The sequence below is a fragment of the Drosophila suzukii genome, unplaced genomic scaffold (genome assembly GCF_043229965.1).
Source record: "Drosophila suzukii unplaced genomic scaffold, CBGP_Dsuzu_IsoJpt1.0 scf_4, whole genome shotgun sequence".
In the NCBI taxonomy this organism is placed as follows: Eukaryota; Metazoa; Arthropoda; class Insecta; order Diptera; family Drosophilidae; genus Drosophila; species Drosophila suzukii.
The window spans coordinates 1,636,062-1,649,164 of record NW_027255927.1 but is presented as its reverse complement, the minus strand read 5'-3'; the positions used below and the strand labels follow the sequence as shown (position 1 = coordinate 1,649,164).

The 13,103-nt window shown below is 41.4% G+C and overlaps 1 long non-coding RNA gene across 1 annotated transcript; it reads left to right on the top strand.

Annotated features, from left to right (window-relative positions):
• Positions 1-11,560: 11,560 nt before the first annotated feature.
• On the top strand, positions 11,561-12,831 carry LOC136117615 (uncharacterized). The gene is made up of 3 exons (XR_010655125.2): positions 11,561-11,768; positions 12,272-12,422; positions 12,617-12,831. It is a non-coding gene; the product is annotated as an uncharacterized lncRNA (long non-coding RNA).
• Positions 12,832-13,103: the final 272 nt, after the last annotated feature.

Here is a 13,103-nt window from a genome sequence, read left to right as displayed (position 1 = left end):
TTTGCTTCGGTCAGAACATTTTATTAAATGGCAAAGATTACGACCTTCTTCGTAAGCTGGACTTATTACAAGACGATTTAGCGATAAAGTATCCTGAAGTTCTTCAATTAGCTCGACAAGAGGCCAAAGCCAGAATAGCAGACAGCCATGAGACCAAGCTCGAAAGTACAACTTGCGAAGTCGGACCGTACAGCTGAAGGTTGGCGACACTGTCTTCGCTAGAAATTTTGCACAGAGCAATGCCGTTAAGAAATTCAGTAGCAAATTAGCGCCAGTTTTTATGATATCAAAGGTAATCAGTCAGCCCGGCATACTATGAACTAGCGAACGAGAAAGGCAAATCAATAGGTATATACCATCTCAAAGATATTCAAATCGGCAAATAGACAGATCGCCATTTCAGTTAACAGCCTTTCGAGATATGATTCTCCATCTGTTAACTGTGGTTGTAGGGTACAATGCACGAACGAACGCATAAGGGTTAATGTTTTGGCTGTAAGTTGTTCCTCACTCGCATATATAAAACGTAAATAGCGGCATAATTCCCGAATTTGCTGGACCGCCTCTCTGTACTGTACGTCTGCCATCTCGCTCGCACGATCTGCGCCGCGGCGACTGAACATCTGGCGAAAATCAGTGTGAGCGACGAGACGACGGAAAATATCACGCCATAACGCCGTTATTTTCCGTCTCTGCGCTCCCTACTTAGATTTCTGGAAGCGTAGTCAGCCACGTAGGCCAACTTCTGTGCACAGCTCGAGCACTTGAGTTTCGCTCGCTAAGGCCAGCAGACGTGCGCCAAAACCCACAGTCAAGATATAATTCGGAACAAGTCCACGTGAAAACTGATCGACAAACGGTACCGAAGTGCGGCAAGGTGCAACCTGTACAGTAATAGCTAAAGTGAATAGTGCAAAACCATAGACTGAGGTGAATATCAGTCATAATTTTCCTTGAAGACCGGTCATATAATATCGGAAGTGTTTTTGTTTCAGAACCCACCCCCCCGCAATCGATCTCTTAACAGGCGCTAAGTCCCTGCCACTCAGTGTATGCTGGCTCTGGTATCGTCAAACGATTGCAGAGCGGGGGGTGGCTTTTAGGACCCTGGTCGGTTGCCGTCAAATTTCTGCGAGCGTATTCATTAAACAGTCAGAAGGGAGGTCGGATCAGCCATCCAGCGCCCGCATCTCGGCTTACGTACCGGCAGCGGAGGCGCCTTGATGAACAAATAAGCAACGCAGACCTAGCCAACACCTACACATCAGAGACTAGATATGTAGTCGGGTAGATACCCCGCTACCTCAACACCACTAGGGCATGAGGCCTAAGTAACAGGAGGCATCGGCCGCACGGCGTTGCCAGATGCGATTCGACTGTTGTATGCTCAGCGGCGGTAACCTTGCGTAGATTTTAGTTTTCCTTTTTCTATTCGCTGTATTTGAGTAGTTTTAGCATAAGTGTACTTGTACGAAATTTCTAACGATAGTTTTAAATACGTCCATTAGGTAAAAAGCTTCTTATGTAAACGGGAAGTGCATCGAAGTTAAGGTTGTACACATCACACATATACATATACATCATGTTCTAATCTACCCTCAAGGGATCAACGAGAGCTTCATTGGGCCCAACGAACGCTTCGATGGAATTTCCTATAAAGTACCGATCGTGAGTAAGCCCTTAATGAATATTGTATGAAAATGTTTGAGCCTTAATTATTGTCGATGCGAATTCCGCGATAGCTAAAACCTCTGGCGTAAATATGTAAATAAGAATTTACCTAGTTAACCTGAATTACGTACCGCTTTTGAATTTGCAATGGTTTGCCATAGATATACATGTATATAATGTATTAGGGATATAAATCTTGGAGTATAGTAATAAGTAAACGGCACCACCCTGTGCTTAGATTATCTAAAACGACCTTTGAAGGGTTTATTAGAACGCACCGCGCGTAAACTTATGAAATAAATGGAAACAATGAATTCTTTGTATAACGCCACGAAATGATCGTGTAGATTCTTTTTTTTTTGATCGTCACCGGAGCTACATGATGTTTGAGGGGTATAAGAATATAATCTGAGGTCAGATAAGGGGTAATCTAATAGATGTCAAGGTTACCATGGAAGGGTGGGTAAAGACTAGGGGGGCAAACAATGTCCAAGTCTCCCTAACCCTTGATCGATTGGAGATCTGTTCCTGTTGGCGTAACTAAGCAGTGGGTACAGCCGATTACAACAATTTAGGTACATCTTAATAGTTTCAGATAGTGCACTTATTTTCTTGTTTTATGTCGTGGTATAGCGGAAGTAGAAAGAACCCACGCCAGTCCGACGAGCATAGCGCAGAGCATCGCTAGAAGTGCACGACCTCTACGACCAGCATACCGAGTGGCGACTTGAGAATCGGTAGGATTCGAGTTGAACGCTACACCGTTAACGTTCGCTGTGTCAGATAAAAATCCCAATGCGAAACTCACACGCTGGAAAGGTATTATCGATGATCATGGAGCAAAAGTAATTTACAAGCCAGGCAAAGAAAACCTTGTAGCAGACGCGTTGTCTCGCCAAAATATAAACGCCTTACAAGACACCCCAGAATCGGACGCGGCTACGATACGTAGCGAACAATCGCTTTCTTACACCATTGACACGACCGACAACCCGGTCAACTGCTTCCGAAATCAGATTATAATCGAGGAGACACATAATAAAGTTCTCAGACCGCAATAGCCTGATTACATCGATTCAAGATGTAGTCAATCCGGAGGTAGTAAATGCGATACATTGCTCCCACCCAGTCCTAGCTTTTGTTCAGCATAAGATAATCGAGTTATTCCCAGGCACAACATTTAAGTATTCAAAAACCTTTGTACAGGACATAACAGATAAAACCGAACAAAAAGAAATCATAGTTACTAAGCATAATAGAGTCCACCGTGCTGCTCAAGAAAATGTAAAACAGATTTTACGGGACTATTTCTTTCCAAAAATGCTCAGGCTAGCATCAGAAGTTACTTTAAATTGTAAAACTTGTTCCATGGCCAAGTACAGCCGCCACCCCACCAAACAGACGGTCGGACAAACACCAATACCCTCTTACGCAGGGGAAATTCTTCACATCGACATATTCTCAACGGATGGAAATCTTTTCCTGACATGTATTGACAAATTTTCCAAATTCGCGATAGTGCAGAAAATAACCTCAAGGGCCATCGTGGATGTAAAAGCCCCAATATAAAATGTAATACATTTTTTCCAAACACAAAAATCATTTACTGTGACAACGAGAGGTCACTTAACTCCGAAACGATAAAATCAATTCTTCTTAATAACTTTAATATTTGCATCTCAAATGCACCCCCATTACACAGCACCTCGAACGGACAGGTCGAAAGATTTCCCAGCACTCTTGCTGAAATTGCACGCTGCCTAAAAATTGAAAAACAAATAGACGACACTGCAGAGGTTATCCTACTAGCCACAACAAAATACAATAGAACCATCCATTCAGTGACGAACAAAATGCCTATAGAAATAATACATTCTAATTCTGCAGAATTTGAGACAGGGACTAGCACAAAAATTCAACAGGCCCAGGAGAAGAGCTTAGGCCAGATAAACAAAATCAGAATTTAAAAAAATTTCAGGTCGGCGACAAAGTTTTCCTGAAATCAAATAAACGCCTGGGGAATAAACTGTCTCCCCTATGCTCAGAAGAAATAATTGAGGCGGACCTTTGGACGACAGTTCTCATTAAAGGGAGGGTGGTCCATAAGGACAATTTACGGTAATAATTATCATTAAAAACTAAATTACCCTTTAATTTTATTTTAGGTTTAAGAAATACTTTCTACTACTTACGCTAACGGCTGCCATGCCAAACGCGACAGTCAAATTGAACAACTACACGAACGCGGACTACATCCCCATACTGGACGGTGACATCGTAATTTGGGATAGTTACGGATACCTACAACATTCAACGAACTTAACATCGTACGAGGACTATGCGGACGAGACGGATGCAATAACAAAGAATTTCACGAACGATCACAGGACCCAGGTAATAACCACTGACTTAGGACACATTTGCAAATTAGTTGCTACCCTTAAAGTTCACCACAGGGATGCTAGGAGCATTAACTTAATCGGAACAGCACTTAAAGTCATTGCAGGAACTCCCGACTTTAATGATTGGGAGCAAGTAAAGTTTAACCAAGAACAATTAATTAACGCCGAGAATGGAGACCTAGTCGCCGACTGCGCAGCCCGAATTGTCAACATCGGGGCGGCAAAACTACAGTAGGCGCTACGTTCTGCAAAGAACTCCAAGGCGATACATGCGCACAACAGATGGTGGCCGGAGTGACTGCGCAATGCTCTACCCTACCAGGTCACTTGAGCCCAGTTACCGTAGTGGACCACGGTACCCTCATCATCAACGACGCCCGTGTGACCATCATAGACGACCTCGGTCTGAAGCAAGAAATATCTGGCTCGTACCTGCTAACCTACTCTAGCAAGGTGTCACTCAACGGCACTTGGTACATAAACCAACTTGGAACTTCGAGGAAAAAGCCTGCGGTTTCAGCCGTGACTCTAGTAAACATTACTGCTCATCAGAATCGACTCAGCCTTCCGTTTCTCCATGAGCTGAGCTTGAGAAATCTCCACCACATTGGGACCCTTAGAGAAAAATGTACTATGGGTTTCTTCCTCAGCTACTCCTTCGCTCTACTTGCCTCCTTCCTATTGTGCTCCACCATTTGGCTCGGATACCACGTTCTCAGGATCAGAGGGCAAGGCAAACCGGGAACCAATGGCGACGTAGAATCAGCAGGTCACCGGGACGGCGACCACTTAAAAGAGGGAGGAGTTAGCACGACCAGTTCCCATGAGCAGAATTTGCCGAGTTGCAGGTCGGATCAGCCATCCAGCGCCCGCATCTCGGCTTACGTACCGGCAGCGGAGGCGCCTTGATGAACAAATAAGCAACGCAGACCTAGCCAACACCTACACATCAGAGACTAGATATGTAGTCGGGTAGATACCCCGCTACCTCAACACCACTAGGGCATGAGGCCTAAGTAACAGGAGGCATCGGCCGCACGGCGTTGCCAGATGCGATTCGACTGTTGTATGCTCAGCGGCGGTAACCTTGCGTAGATTTTAGTTTTCCTTTTTCTATTCGCTGTATTTGAGTAGTTTTAGCATAAGTGTACTTGTACGAAATTTCTAACGATAGTTTTAAATACGTCCATTAGGTAAAAAGCTTCTTATGTAAACGGGAAGTGCATCGAAGTTAAGGTTGTACACATCACACATATACATATACATCATGTTCTAATCTACCCTCAAGGGATCAACGAGAGCTTCATTGGGCCCAACGAACGCTTCGATGGAATTTCCTATAAAGTACCGATCGTGAGTAAGCCCTTAATGAATATTGTATGAAAATGTTTGAGCCTTAATTATTGTCGATGCGAATTCCGCGATAGCTAAAACCTCTGGCGTAAATATGTAAATAAGAATTTACCTAGTTAACCTGAATTACGTACCGCTTTTGAATTTGCAATGGTTTGCCATAGATATACATGTATATAATGTATTAGGGATATAAATCTTGGAGTATAGTAATAAGTAAACGGCACCACCCTGTGCTTAGATTATCTAAAACGACCTTTGAAGGGTTTATTAGAACGCACCGCGCGTAAACTTATGAAATAAATGGAAACAATGAATTCTTTGTATAACGCCATGAAATGATCGTGTAGATTCTTTTTTTTTTGATCGTCACCGGAGCTACATGATGTTTGAGGGGTATAAGAATATAATCTGAGGTCAGATAAGGGGTAATCTAATAGATGTCAAGGTTACCATGGAAGGGTGGGTAAAGACTAGGGGGGCAAACAATGTCCAAGTCTCCCTAACCCTTGATCGATTGGAGATCTGTTCCTGTTGGCGTAACTAAGCAGTGGGTACAGCCGATTACAACAATTTAGGTACATCTTAATAGTTTCAGATAGTGCACTTATTTTCTTGTTTTATGTCGTGGTATAGCGGAAGTAGAAAGAACCCACGCCAGTCCGACGAGCATAGCGCAGAGCATCGCTAGAAGTGCACGACCTCTACGACCAGCATACCGAGTGGCGACTTGAGAATCGGTAGGATTCGAGTTGAACGCTACACCGTTAACGTTCGCTGTGTCAGATAAAAATCCCAATGCGAAACTCACACGCTGGAAAGGTATTATCGATGATCATGGAGCAAAAGTAATTTACAAGCCAGGCAAAGAAAACCTTGTAGCAGACGCGTTGTCTCGCCAAAATATAAACGCCTTACAAGACACCCCAGAATCGGACGCGGCTACGATACGTAGCGAACAATCGCTTTCTTACACCATTGACACGACCGTCAAACCGGTCAACTGCTTCCGAAATCAGATTATAATCGAGGAGACACATAATAAAGTTCTCAGACCGCAATAGCCTGATTACATCGATTCAAGATGTAGTCAATCCGGAGGTAGTAAATGCGATACATTGCTCCCACCCAGTCCTAGCTTTTGTTCAGCATAAGATAATCGAGTTATTCCCAGGCACAACATTTAAGTATTCAAAAACCTTTGTACAGGACATAACAGATAAAACCGAACAAAAAGAAATCATAGTTACTAAGCATAATAGAGTCCACCGTGCTGCTCAAGAAAATGTAAAACAGATTTTACGGGACTATTTCTTTCCAAAAATGCTCAGGCTAGCATCAGAAGTTACTTTAAATTGTAAAACTTGTTCCATGGCCAAGTACAGCCGCCACCACACCAAACAGACGGTCGGACAAACACCAATACCCTCTTACGCAGGGGAAATTCTTCACATCGACATATTCTCAACGGATGGAAATCTTTTCCTGACATGTATTGACAAATTTTCCAAATTCGCGATAGTGCAGAAAATAACCTCAAGGGCCATCGTGGATGTAAAAGCCCCAATATAAAATGTAATACATTTTTTCCAAACACAAAAATCATTTACTGTGACAACGAGAGGTCACTTAACTCCGAAACGATAAAATCAAAATCAAAATTACACAGCACCTCGAACGGACAGGTCGAAAGATTTCCCAGCACTCTTGCTGAAATTGCACGCTGCCTAAAAATTGAAAAACAAATAGACGACACTGCAGAGGTTATCCTACTAGCCACAACAAAATACAATAGAACCATCCATTCAGTGACGAACAAAATGCCTATAGAAATAATACATTCTAATTCTGCAGAATTTGAGACAGGGACTAGCACAAAAATTCAACAGGCCCAGGAGAAGAGCTTAGGCCAGATAAACAAAATCAGAATTTAAAAAAATTTCAGGTCGGCGACAAAGTTTTCCTGAAATCAAATAAACGCCTGGGGAATAAACTGTCTCCCCTATGCTCAGAAGAAATAATTGAGGCGGACCTTTGGACGACAGTTCTCATTAAAGGGAGGGTGGTCCATAAGGACAATTTACGGTAATAATTATCATTAAAAACTAAATTACCCTTTAATTTTATTTTAGGTTTAAGAAATACTTTCTACTACTTACGCTAACGGCTGCCATGCCAAACGCGACAGTCAAATTGAACAACTACACGAACGCGGACTACATCCCCATACTGGACGGTGACATCGTAATTTGGGATAGTTACGGATACCTACAACATTCAACGAACTTAACATCGTACGAGGACTATGCGGACGAGACGGATGCAATAACAAAGAATTTCACGAACGATCACAGGACCCAGGTAATAACCACTGACTTAGGACACATTTGCAAATTAGTTGCTACCCTTAAGGTTCACCACAGGGATGCTAGGAGCATTAACTTAATCGGAACAGCACTTAAAGTCATTGCAGGAACTCCCGACTTTAATGATTGGGAGCAAGTAAAGTTTAACCAAGAACAATTAATTAACGCCGAGAATGGAGACCTAGTCGCCGACTGCGCAGCCCGAATTGTCAACATCGGGGCGGCAAAACTACAGTAGGCGCTACGTTCTGCAAAGAACTCCAAGGCGATACATGCGCACAACAGATGGTGGCCGGAGTGACTGCGCAATGCTCTACCCTACCAGGTCACTTGAGCCCAGTTACCGTAGTGGACCACGGTACCCTCATCATCAACGACGCCCGTGTGACCATCATAGACGACCTCGGTCTGAAGCAAGAAATATCTGGCTCGAACCTGCTAACCTACTCTAGCAAGGTGTCACTCAACGGCACTTGGTACATAAACCAACTTGGAACTTCGAGGAAAACGCCTGCGGTTTCAGCCGTGACTCTAGTAAACATTACTGCTCATCAGAATCGACTCAGCCTTCCGTTTCTCCATGAGCTGAGCTTGAGAAATCTCCACCACATTGGGACCCTTAGAGAAAAATGTACTATGGGTTTCTTCCTCAGCTACTCCTTCGCTCTACTTGCCTCCTTCCTATTGTGCTCCACCATTGGGCTCGGATACCACGTTCTCAGGATCAGAGGGCAAGGCAAACCGGGAACCAATGGCGACGTAGAATCAGCAGGTCACCGGGACGGCGACCACTTAAAAGAGGGAGGAGTTAGCACGACCAGTTCCCATGAGCAGAATTTGCCGAGTTGCAGGCCATATCCGGTGGACAACACGCGCAGTAAGGAAACTGCCGAATCTACATCTTGGGTGCCATCACCCCATCGTCTGATACTAAGTGCTGACCCGGCGCTCCAGCGGCAGTGCGGGGAACACGCGCTCAGCGGATGATCGCCGGATACCAAATGCTGACCTTGCATTTTGGTGACGGCGCTGCCGGTTGGCAAAGGCCTCAAGCTGTGGCCGGATCGGACTCTTAAGTTAGTCTAAAATTGGTACTCCACAGCCATAGCTGTGTTAATTAACTCACTGTAAAAGTATCTATCCTTTGCCTAAACAGGCTTAGGAATAATAAATAAATAAAATTAAACACCTCTTCTTCTTATTTGCCTAAACAGACTGGGAGGAATCGGAATAAAATAATTTATATATTTGACAAAATATTCCTGCACGATTGGTTACCAGCGTGACCGCACCAATACCGACAACAGTCCCTATTCAATTTTTCCTACGCTTGCCTGAATAGAAACCTCATCCTTGATCAATTAGCTAAAAGCAATGAAATAATCACTTTAAAATCATTTTACATTGTATTTAGTTTTGAATTTTTTCGGAGCAACTGATACGGATACGGATTCGGATACGGTTTTTCTATGCCGATCACCTGTTCTTTTCGGCCGGAATAAACTTTTGGTAGTTAACGGTTTATTTTTGCACCGATAAATTGTATTGGTACCTGATCCTGAAAAGCTTCAAGGGATAAGAATCATAGTATATGTGTGCGCTGCAATTGTCTTTCGATTTGCAAATACCTGCGACCTGATTTTGACTTAAAAAAAAGGGGTAAGAACCGGGACCGCAGACGGTAAATCCCCTTTGATTGACAATCATAAATTTTCCTAGTACGAAGTAGACTTGCGTTAAACCAATTTTATTTTTCTTGATTTTTTTTTTAAAGTCAAACTGATTTAAAAATTGAAATTGTATTTTTTTGTATTGTTATAAGTATAATTCTTAACAAAAATACTAAAATATATCAACGTTAAGTAAGTGAAATGATGTTGTAAAATAATTTTAAAATAATCGTTATTTAATAAGAAATATAAGTGCACACCGTTACTCTTAAGATAACATCGAAACTGGCATTTACCAGACAAAAATGCGAGAAATATACCATATTAGGTAGAGGTCTTTAAAGCTGAACTTTAGAGAAAGTGCGCAAAAGTGCAATTTTTACTAACCGAGCTCAATGAGAATTAAATACTCTACAAGATAAAAAAGGTTTCAGAGGTGGAAACAGCAGGAATCACTTTGTAGCTCTATTTAAAAATACAAACTAACTTTAAGATTTTGTTTTTTTTTGACTTTAGAACTAGAACACGAATATACGAGCACCACAATTAATAAATACAATATTAAGGTCACAAACACTATTTACAAGTCCCTCTGGTTGGATGGTATTTCAAAAATCTCAGAGCTATGTTTAGTTTTACACTTTTTGACAATTTAAACTATTAATAATAATAGGCGCTTTACCAGCGCTGCCATCTCGTTGAAATAAAAACAGGCTTTAACAGCTGATAACTTAACAGTGGGGCGCACTTTTAAACTTTTCTGTTAGTAACATTAGATATTGATGTTATCCTGATGCATTCTGATAAATGGGTTTTGACCAAAAAAAGTGGTAAAATTCCCCATAGTGTGGTGGAGGGGTAAGTATAATGGCCCTAGTGCCCGTCGCTTCACCTTGAGAAGAAGGTTTTTGTAATTGGGCGAAAATTGGCGGAACGCAAGGGAATCAAATATGGGGAGCGACACTCGTGTCCTGCGCTGCTAAGCAGGGCCACCCTGGTGTCGCGGAGCAACCGGATTCTGGTAGCTCGGAACGGACTCATAGTCAGAGTGAGGGTGGCACCCTGCTAAAACAAACTTCAGCTGCGCAGGAAGAGTACAAATCTGCATGCCAAGTCCCAACATTCTAACCCTTACAGTTTCCGAGATATTAGCGTTCATACGGACAGACGGAAATGGCCAGATCGACTTGGCTATTGATCCTGTTCAAGAGTATCAAAAAATTCAAAAACAGATATTTTAAGAATAATTAAACGATATACACACGACTTAAACACACACGAGGTTTTGAAGTGTTTCAAAATATCAATTGAAAAATAGCATCGCACACTTTGGGGGCCTACTCCACTCGCAGAGCATTTTGCCAAAATGCAAGATAAGCCATCTATATGGAAGTGTCACTAAAATAACTCCGATGCTTTTGAGAAAAACGATTAACAGCAGGCTAACCTATAATCCAGCCCATACAAAGAAAAAACAATAATATAATTTACAATTGAGTCGTTCATAAAAACCTGTGCCAAAAATTTGACTTAAAAAATCGCAGACAGCTTTTAAGAAAACCGTCAGCATTGGAATATGTTAATATGAGCTGAAGGGCTGATAGAAGAGCCGCCGAAACCATTTAAACTGCTAGCCCCCTGCAGTACCACAATTGAGTTAAGCGCCCAATCATCACGAAGCCGACTGCGACGTTGGCAGAGAAGCCAGCGACGCCGGCAGAGCTGAGCGCAACGGCGGCAAAGCGACGCGCTCTCAGTCGGGTCCGCAAAGAGAACGCACAAAAAGTAATTTTGGGCTCTCCCTCTCTGGCCCTGTCTCGGACGGAAAAGTGCGTGTGATGGGAAGGAGGCCCAGAAACTAAAATATATAGCTTTTGTGCACCCTTGCCTTTTGAATAATACGACATTTGTTCGTAAATGATAAAACAACCATTTCAAATAACAGGTTTCTGTTTTAAAATATTTGTATTTCTTAAAAAAATTTATAGGTTTATTAATATTATATAATAATAATATGTGAAGTTTTAAGAATATATTTTTAAAAACCGATTTGCATAGTCGGATATGTCTATAAATACTTTTATGTGCAAGATGCATAGACCAAACGGGACATGCCAAAAAAACAGAACAACAACGGATTAGCGGAACCGTTGTTGTTGTTGCTTGTTGTTTTTCTGGAAGGCACGCGACTTTTTTCGTCTTTTTCACTTGGGTTTACTTATGTGAAGGAGTTAGAATTGCACGCAATTAAGGTAGTTAAATAAAATAAACCAGTGGTTTAAAAGTGATACCTATACGATTCCCAGGTAAGTCTGTCGCAGACCAATATTAATTTAATCAGTGAGAGTAAAAACTAGTTAATCTATATTAAAAAAATGGAAAATACAAGATTCCCAAAAAAACACGCGGCGGAAAAAAAATAGCTGTGAAAAATATTAATTTTTGACGTGAAAAACAACAAATGATGCATATAAATAAACAAATGAATGAATCTGTGAAAAAATTTGAAAATCTTATTGAGTGCTAAGTTCCTAGGGACCAAAAATAAGAGATGTTTGTTTTTATAACTTATTAATAACATTAAAGCACAATTTTTATTTTTGTGTAGGTAAACATACATGGCTATTTAAATAAAATAAAAGTGGAAAAGTGGTATTTTTCCGCATCTGCAAAATAAATAAATGATTTAATAAATAATAAAAAAAATACATAAATAATTTTTTACAACAAAATAAAATAAATCAAGTGACCGAAAACAAAAGTTTGAAAATTTCTTCTCGATATTTTTTTAATTTTCTTATATTTTTAGACAAGGCTGATGGTAAATCTATAAAAAAATGGAAGGCTAAGTCGTTCCATCTTAAGCATATTATCCGAGGAACTTGTTCTGTCCCACAACTTGGAGGGGGGCAAAACAAGAAGAGGCTCAGACTACCCAAATTTCGCCCGTGCCTTATTAAGTAAGTTTTTGTTGAGGCTGAAAACTATTGTTTGTAAGTTTAATTTTTAAAAGACTTCTGGGATTTTTCCATTGAATGCCAAAGATAACATTTCTTTTATTATAAATAAATCTTACAAATAACGATTACTTTCGGTCACTCGTTTTTATTCACGTCTTGTTTTATTTTTAAAACTAATTTTTTTCTAATACTAGATGCAATCGCCCTGGTGGATCCCTCGGATCCTCCCGAAAAGGCGCTGCAGAAGGCAATGCGGTGCGTTAAAAACTTGAGTTGTACCAAAAAAAAGGCAACGCCGGCACCAGATGCTGAGAAGGAGGTGCCAGCGACCCCGATAACACCGGAAACCCCCGAGCTCAAATTTTAAAATAAACAAATAAAAATAAAAATTACAACTGAAATTTTATTTGCTGCTAAGCGCTCAACGTGTGCTGAATGTGAGCTTTTTCCGCTGCTCAATCGAGCGCTCAACATGTGCTGAATGTGTGCTTTTTCCGCTGCTCAATCGAGCGCTCAACATGTGCTGAATGTGTGCTTTTTCCGCTGCTTAATCGAGCGCTCAACATGTGCTGAACGTGTGCTTTTTCTGCTGCTCAAAAAAGCGCTCAAAAGGGTGCTCAAAAAAGCGCTCAATGCCTATGTTAATTTAAGCACTTAGTTCCATACAAATTGAGCACTCAG